The sequence below is a fragment of the Ambystoma mexicanum genome, chromosome 2p (assembly GCF_040938575.1).
Source record: "Ambystoma mexicanum isolate Mex_15411 chromosome 2p, UKY_AmexF1_1, whole genome shotgun sequence".
Taxonomy (NCBI): domain Eukaryota; kingdom Metazoa; phylum Chordata; class Amphibia; order Caudata; family Ambystomatidae; genus Ambystoma; species Ambystoma mexicanum.
This window is the reverse complement of record NC_090923.1, coordinates 1,080,385,337-1,080,394,778: the sequence shown is the minus strand read 5'-3', so window position 1 is coordinate 1,080,394,778 and position 9,442 is coordinate 1,080,385,337. Positions and strand designations below refer to the sequence as shown.

Below are 9,442 nucleotides of genomic sequence, written 5' to 3'. Positions count from 1 at the left end.
TCAAATCAAAGTGTAGAGCGTTCTCCAACCGAAGCAGGGAAAGTCACCAAAAACACAGTCCTTAGAGACGAAATGACTTTGAACATCTTCAGACCCAGATCTCAAGACCGGAAGCAGTGGCCCAGATCCTGACACCTACCAGAATCTGAAATAAGCAGCCAGAGGATATCTCTGCAAGCCAATTATGAACAATAACCTGCCCTACAGCTCACACAACAAACCGTTCCAAAACAACTCTGTTTATTTGAGTAAGCAGCCAAGGGGAGAGCAGGTTCCCTCCACCAAACAATCATTACAGATAGATATCAAAGTTGATGATTCTACCGTGTCACGTGCACTACTTGCTATGATCTTCAGAGAGGCTTCTGGGTGCTTTGGTTGTGATCAGTCAGAGTTGTCCACTAATTATTCTAACAAGGTGGCAGTGGTTACTATAAAAATAATCCAGCTCAGCCTACAATTGCCCTGTTCTCGTTGGGTGCATCGTTGGACATGAGGGACAGGTAGGATCACAGGCTGGTGACAGACCAGTGTCTCTCTGGTAAAATGGATTTCTCTGTTGTTGGAAGGGTTTCCTTGTGTTTGATTTAGTGTCTTGCTTGGGGATCTTTTTTGACACTTGATTCCTTGCAAAGGTGGCATGACAGGTACACAGACTGAATAGTGTTATCTTTTCCATATGTGTTGCTTGTTTGGCACATGGCCAACAGGTGTCATACTGCGGGTATGGCAAACCGCATCGAAAGCATGCATGCTTTCCTCTTTCTGCGCCTCATCTCTTGGGAGTCTTGTTGAATGGAGTTCACCTGTCCTTTCAGCATCATTCCACTTGTGGCTTGCTCATCGCATGCAGGACCATGGCCTGATCCTTTTTAAGTCCTACTTGATGCCTTGTATCTGCCGCTTTGGAGTCTACTCTTTCAGCTATATTAGTGAGTTGGAGGACATCATCTAGCACAAAGGACTTATTGTGGAGGTCATGGTGGAGGGACAATGATAGGCGCCCTGATATCGCTATAAGGTTGATGATGTCATCAATAAAAAATGTCTGGAATCCACAATATATCAAAAGTCCCTGCAATCGGGCCACAGACTCTTCCCTTTCCTCCTGTGGTTTGGCAGTAGGTTCACATTAGATATTTCTTTGACACATTTCACATTCAGGGGCCATTAGGTTTTGGTGGGGTGGCGAGGCTTCTCCTGGCAGTGTTTGGATGATGGCATGTAACTCTTTCTCTGGCAAAGTAATGAAAATATCAACTTTCCATGCAACATCATTTTCTGATATTTCCCCTAAAACAAAAATTCCAGACGTGTGCACCCCTTGCGTCCACGTGGGGCAGTGCATGCAATTGCACCTGGAGCGTTCCACGTGCCGAATGGGATTACTACAATAAATGATCTCAGGTCCAAATAACTCGACAGACTCAAAGAATATGGCAAAATAATACTTTATTATCAATTCAATAAAGTAGGGAAACCCAGTGAACAAACAGATTACAGCTCACACACTTTCAATGCATTTCAGTTACACAAAAGATTCTATACCTTCACATGACATATGTCAACTATGATGTCATCCCACGTCGCTAACAGTAAAACCTACTGGGTGGAGGGATTGGTTAAGGTAACCATATACATATATTCTGTGAAGGTGTTAGTATCATCATTGGATGCCTCTTATCTTTTAGGCACGCCTTGACCACCTCTAACTGTGTAAAATACAGATAACGTAATACCAGCAGCAGATATGCCTGTGCAACAATGTATGGTCCACCATTACATAGACCCTCATGATTGTTTGGCACTCTTTCACCAACCTTGAACATTCAGCTCGTTAGCAGCATGTACGCAACAAAACTCAGGTGCAAGTGAACAATGTCAGACAACTGCCTTTCTTAGCTAATTAGCCTACTATCTCTCATCAGTTAGGCCAAGACTTCTTCTTTGTAGTTGACCTTGCTGACTGTTCTCTTCCTCAGACATTAAAGCAAGTGAAGGTACAATACTATCTACGTCTGGAGCCTTATGACTAGGGCATGTTTTCTAGTCCTGAATCACATGCGAAGAGACCATGATTTTGTCCATTTTGCCCTTCCATTTAATATTATTTGATTCTATTATTTTAGGTGCTATTACTCTCCTTGGCCTCTGGAGACTTGGTTGCTCCATTCTGCATGTGCTTTCTGGATCTTTAATTGAACACACATGGCACTCGCAATTGCTCACTCCTTTACTTAATCTAAGAGAAATATGTCCTGCATACATAGCTTATCCTCTTTGACTCCTTTCAAGCCATGTAGTTGCTCTTGCTGTGGCATCCTCGATTCTGAGCCAAGCAAACATTGTTTGTTCTTGCATAAATTTGTATTCTAGTGCCTGTCAGCATTGCAGCCTTGTTTTCCTTCTTGAGGCTTCTTGCTTACTGTTATACATTACCGACATCCATTTTCTTAGCATGGCTGCTTTACTTGCGTTCTATGTTCTACTTTAGCAAGCTTCTATGTTGTCTTGTCTACCTTGCATTTGTACATATATACCTCTATTACATCTCTTGACACTTATCTTCTCAGTGTATATTGTTTTCTTCGTATTTTCAGATATGCTTACTTCATCACTTTAATCACACCTTTGTTCTTTAGATGTCCATACATCAAGTTCATTGCCTCTGGAACTTCTCTCTTTAGGGGCATCACTTTACATCTGCCAGACTTTACGTATAATTGTTCACACTGTGGTTTCTTCAGGATCCATAGCTTTATCACCCGCCTCAGGTCATCTGCATTCTTTATGTGTTATTTACACTCCAGGTCATATGGCAGCACTCCCCAGTCGGTGAACAGAACACCCAATGTCCCACATAGTTCTGATGATCCTCAAGATAATAAGACTTTGTTTGCGGGGGTGTCATACATCTTACTTTCAGGTGCTCATGGGTGGTGTTCTCGGTTTGTGTGTATTCATCAGTCACAGAATTCACATCAATCATTATCTTCATTCCAACAGCTTTCTTCGCTGTACTCTTGCATTGTCCTATGATTTTTCTCAGGAGACAGAATCCCAGCAATACTAACACTAGTATTGCTATCAGTATCTTGAACGCATTCGCCAGGCAGGTTGGAACCCATGAGAACAGGTATGAAAACCAGTCTTCATTGTCTTCGGTTTCATCTACTTCTTCCACCATTTCTGTATGTAGGGTCGATAACAGAGTTACAGCTTCTGTCAATGTTCAATTTTCTCCATCATGGGCAGATCTATATGCGCAGCAAGAAAGCCAGATCTTTGCGCAAATGCCTCCTTCCATTGTTGTAATTAAGTCCAAGGCATACCTGTTGTGGAGGGTTATAGGTCTGATGGCCCTCATTCCTTCTTTAATCGCATTAAATACTATTATTATTGTGTTAATTGTTAATTGTGATTTGTAACCATGTGGCTTTTGCAGCAGCTTGTATTCCTGACATGAATATGGCTGTAAATATCATTGCCGTCCTACTGAACAATTTGTGCTCATCTGGAATGTCGTGATAAGCTTCCATTGATGTTGCCAAAAAGTAATTTGTGTTCTTCTGTCGGGTGAGGTTAGGTTACCTCTTCCTCCTTTGATGTGCATCAATTTTCATAAAGTTGTCTATGTGGAGGTCACTTTGAGGGACCACCAACGTGAGAACATGTATTATCACCATAAAACATATTCCCCCCACAATTAAGAGGCAACTTCATGTAAGCTCTGGATCCACAAGCCCAATAGTGGTCCATCAGCACGGCAGTTCCTCCTTTTATTCCTGGCACATCGATTAAATGCCTACATCCTTTATTTTCTCCAATTTTCGTCTGACCACTGTTTCTGAATCGCAGTGAAGCATTCTTCATTGGAAATATGGATACGGGTCCTCTTTCATCTTCGACCCATGTTAATAACTTTCAATACATGGCCCATTGCTTAAGACATTCGTCATTCACTACTTGCACTATCATCACTGGTGCTGTTATCAATAAGTGTGCACTGCATCCCATCATTCCCTCTTCCCACCCTGTACTGGTGGCTGCTTGTCCATATACCAATAACAATGTGTACTAAATCATTTTGCTCTTCGAGTGTGGGTCTTTTATCATTTCCTGTGTTTTTATGTAGGCATCTTCATTTGGGAATGTTCTCTTTGATATCCATCATAGGGTTGCACACTTACCTTCAAATTGTCCTCTTGTCATGCATGCTGCTAGATGGCTGAGACACTTTGCATCATGTGAAGGCATTTCTCTTGCCATAAATGTTCTGGCTGTGTTCATGGCAAAAGGGATGAGAGAACATACATAGGAGCTCTCATCTGAAGGTCCACTCCCCACCTTACTCATATGCTGGTACCATGAGTTATTGTTTAATTGTGCTGACTTAACAAGCTGTGCATTTACATCCTGACAATCTTCTAAAGCAGGCTTGTCCAACGTTTCTGAATGTGGGGCCGAAGCATTAACTTTTTGTCACCCAGTGGGCCGGCGAGCCAAAAGTCAACAACCTCACCCAAAGCAGTATATTAAAAAGCGATATTGTGTGACCTTTGACACAATAGCATCACAGGCAGTGATAGCCAGGCAGTCCCAAAGATAGCTTTTGGTGTCATAGGCAGTGATCAAAGGTTAGTTGCTTGTGATTTCTTTCAGTGTCTATGTGTTAATATTTTTCTGAAATAGTGGGGGCGACCGAGCGTAGCGAGAGAGCTATAAGGTTCTAGGGAGGGTTTGGGGGGGTTCCCCCCCAAGAATTCTTTTTCAAATATAAGGTTGAAATGGTGCATTTTACAGCAGAAAAGGTGACCAAAAAGCCATAAGTTTACAATCAGTTCTAAAGGGGAAGATGAAAATTCCATGTCACCAACAGCAGAAAAGAATATTTTGCAACACAACACATTTTAATGATCAATGTGTCCACAGTGTAAGACAGCACTGTCACTGATGTAACACATTATCATACTGGTTGTACCCAAAATATGCCTCTGTAGCAACATGTCTATGCTGGCTGTTCCCAATTTAGGCCAGTATTGTCCTGTACAAAGCATGATTGATGCTGCCTGAGCATGTGCAGTGTGCCCAATACATATGGGAGCTTATCTCTGTAATACACATTACTTCTGTGGTGATGAAAGAAGCATAATTCAATTCAACAGATAAAATGTGGAAAAGCGATCACCCAAAGGAGAACCTAATTGAAGAAACGCAATGTGAGCACAATCTTAAAGTATGCAACCTAGCAGGCCTAGTGCACACTTTACCTTTTCTTTCACCAATAAATCGGGGGGAGAGCACACTACCAGAAATAATGCAGTTGTGTATCCCGCATTTGGGAACATAGCAGGGGTCAGCAAATCTGATGTGCAATGGGTAAGCCTCACCCTGGGAGATCTGCCCTTGAGATCAGATTTTCCCCTGCCAGCTAAGTATGAGTTGCATGCAAGAGGCAGGGTTTGGGTCAGTTCTGGGAAGCCCCGCTAAGTGAGGGCAGGCCCTGACCCAGCCCCAACCACCCACCCCCGGAAGCTCTGAGCGTCTGCAGAGCTGCCTCTCCCGCGTGTAGGGGGAATCTCCACCAGGCAGAGCCCAGCAGAAGAGCAGATTGTAGCGCAGTTCCTTTCTCCCATCAGGCCCTGCTCAGACCGAGATTTGTATAAATAGCAGGATGGCTCGAGCAGGCCTGTTGCAGTCTGCCCACTGGCCTGTCGGCCCCACACGGCCCATGGCCCTCCTGAGCAGAGCTGCTCAGCGCTGGCCCCATTGACACCATCATAATCATCCTGGACCTCGACGCTCCACCACCCCTGAATCTCAGAGCTCTGCTCAATGACGATGCTGAAGCTTTGACATCTTTACCGTAACCATATGCCGTGTTGTGTCAGCCGAGCCTGCACAGCGCCAAAGGCAAGTATTCCCTTGTCCGGGCCCAAAGGTCACTGAGTCTTCCAGTGCCATCCACTTGGCATGGCCTACTGTTCCCAGCGTTTTCTACCCGCAAATCAGCACCACTGCCAAACAGAACTGCATCATTGGGACCCATCGCTGCTGCTCTCCGACTTGACCCCAACCCAGCGCAAAGGCACCCATGGTTCTGGTCTGATGCTTAAAAGCCTGGCTCTGCTGAGATCCGAAAGACAAGAACTAAGGTATTTTGTGAACATAGTACTATTGTTTTTTGTGTTGAAACTGTATCAGCTCACACCTCTCCTGAAGGGTATAGGCTGCCCTCAGACTGCGCTACCAAAAGAGTGAAAATAAGTTATACCTGTTGGGATTGCCTGTTTCACTTTTATGAATGGGATCACTGCTGCATAGGTATTAAGCGTGTTATAAATAACCTATCATATCAGATCATATCATAGATCACAGATCAAGATCATAAGCAACTTCCAGAAACCTTGGCAGGTGTTCCACTGAGGCCCATTTGCAGGTTGCAGTGTGTTATTGGGGCACTACTAGGGTAACATATTGTGCTGGACATGTGGTATTCGCCATGCTTTGATACCCCACTGGCCACATCTATAATGTCCAATGTACTTGGTATAATGCATGGACATTTTCATCAATCCGCACTGTGCTTAGAGGTAAACGTAACTGAGCTCCCACTGTTCTTCTTTGTCTCGAGACGAGAAAAAAAAGCACTGCAAAGGTTAAGTTTCTCAGCTGATAAAGGTTCATCTTCAGTGACATTCGCAATTCAAAAGAACGATTTTTGGGGCAGACAGGCTGTGCCGCCGCAACCCCTGCTAAACATATGTCCAGAGATGGCAAACCTTGAAAGTAACTCCGTACAATGGCCCTCTGAGCAGCGTCCCACGGCTAATCAGGGGTTCAGGAATCCGCTGTGCTGCCCACGCCGAGGGGAACTCCTGCACAGCACCTGTCCACATAATCCTTTGCCCTGGCCAGCACTCTCTTCTCCTCACCTCGCCACCTCCTCCCTTCATCTCGGCTCGCCTTTTGCCCCTCGGAGCCCCATGCAAGAGAGGAACGGGCATGTCTGGGCCGGAGCCCGTTCCTATCTTGCATGGTTGGTCCTACTTGCCTGAAATGGGATGTTTAAATGCAAAGTAATTGCTACTATATTAATCCCATTGTTCATAGTTTGTGGGAGTACTGGGCAATTGTATGAACCCGCGCTCACTGAAAATGAATGGTATTCCCGAGGTAACCCTCACTATGCCGTGATACAAATTAGTCTCTCCTTCCTCCATCATCAAGTCACAGGATCTTCTTGACGAATTAATTTATTTCTGCAATGTTTGTCGGATATCCGACAAACATTGCATAAATAAATAAACGCTTCGTGGCTGAGGACTGAAACTACCTCTGTTGATCCCATGGGGTAACTAGAGGAATTTACAGGTTTGCGCACAGGCACATTTAAAAAAAAAAAAAAAAAGATTTTTGTCCAACATACGGCCTCGCGGGCCACATAATATGGCTTGGCGGGCCGCATTGTGGCCCGCGGGCCGTATGTTTGACAACCTTGTTCTAAAGCATCGCTCTTAAACCGGTTAGTTTGTGTGGAAATGTCAGGGAAAATGTCACTCGTGCTTTTGTTAGGAATATAAACAAATGTCTCATTGTTGGGCACAAATATATGCACACTGAAAGGCACAGGAAAACCCCACACCCTGGACCGGGGTATTAATATACCAAGGTATACTGAAATGTTGTCCAGAGGATGTTTTTTTAATTTTTCAAGGTATCAACATTTATTTACTGAGATACATCATTTTCCACAATGAATTAATCATCAATTAATGCACACATTAAATTACATAAATATTGCAGGAGAGCATAGTACACCAGGCTATAAAAAACCTTACACAACCATCATTCCTCAACAGTCAAACAATCATTTACAACTCACATCAGTCAACCTCATTCAATCACAAATTGATACACATTGAACCATACTGTTGATACAATATATATGCAGTGGCACTTCACTAATTAACCCTACATAATCTTTGTCATTTCATCCACTTTAAATATGTATAAACGCAATGATTGTCAGAAATGTGATCTGTTCCACGGGGTGGGTATATTCAACAGAAAATGGCTGATCCCATTCCCGGATGTTCTTCTCAACCGGTTTCGACGTTTGAAAGCAATTGGAACAACATCTTCATCAGGAGAAACAATTAATAAAATACAACAACTGCAAAAAACAAAGAAATACACCAATTATATCCAATAATACACTTGCCAAAACTGACTAGCTCAAACTGACAACATACAATTGTTTACACCAGAAGTTAAACATTTAATTAGATTAGAGGCACCACGTGGGGGTGAATCCCAAGGTGTCTCTACTGTTCCAGAGTGTCAAAAGGATTTGTGAAGCCCTAAAACCAAGAGTAACACTGTGTCTCGAGTGGAGCTGAACCAACACTGTGGTTGAAAACAAAACACAAAAACCAGTGAAGCCACACTAACCTAACTCCCAGGGTCGTATGCTCTCGATAACAAAACCCATAGGTATCACTCAAAATCAATTCAAGGGAATTCTATATCTGGAAAGACATGTGTAATGACCATTAGCTAAAGAGCTATCAATTCAGGTGCTACAATTGACCAAGGCACATAAATGTGTTGGTCCGGCCACTCACCTCGAGCAAGGAACAGGAGATGTTCCAATGTTCGAATAAATATTGCAGTGTGTACAGACACAATCAATGGTTGTGTTCATTCAGCTCAAAAGTGTTGGAATTTGTAGTTGTCTATAACAAGTGGGACAATAAATTAATAGTTACCCAATAATTTGAATTCGTGCTGCTAACTATAAGAAGTTCACATGACAGTTACAAAAACCTATTAGTTACAAAATACCTATAGCCACACAATGTTCTAACCGGGTGTAGATTAATTAAATGTACACATGAAGTCCAATAGTGCACTAATTCCTCTCAGCCTTTTCGGGGAGGCAGTCATCGTTTAAAACATCTAGTTGCAATTGTCCGCTCCGTTTTGTTTCCGAAGCAAATAAATGCTGGGGAATTAACACTATTGTGACATCTCAAATATACCAAATACGATTACTTACTATTGACAATGCTGAAAACTGAATGCGCTATAGAGGACACAGACCGCTGTCGATTCACTGCCTCTCTGAAACTTGAGGAGAACCATCTCCAGTTCCGGAAGCGCCTCAAGACCTTTCTCTTTGCTTCTGCCTTCTCACCTCTTCTCCCCTGCTGATCTCCTGGCTGAATCTGAAAACTACACTGGTTACCTGGCTACCCTCTGATCTCAGTCCCAGTTCCCCTCCTCGCCAGTTGTACACATGCACTGCCCCCCCTGGCAACCCTTGCACTCAGGGCCTGTTTCTGTATCCCCACAGCCCCTACTAGCACTTGACCCCTGACCCCTGAAGTCTGCACTTACCCTTGCACTTTCCACCAGCTGGCTGCACTTTTATTTATTG

At 43.5% G+C, this 9,442-nt stretch overlaps 1 pseudogene; it reads right to left on the bottom strand.

Annotated features, from left to right (window-relative positions):
• Nucleotides 1-5,295: 5,295 nt before the first annotated feature.
• On the bottom strand, nt 5,296-5,439 carry LOC138568210 (U1 spliceosomal RNA; annotated as a pseudogene).
• Nucleotides 5,440-9,442: the final 4,003 nt, after the last annotated feature.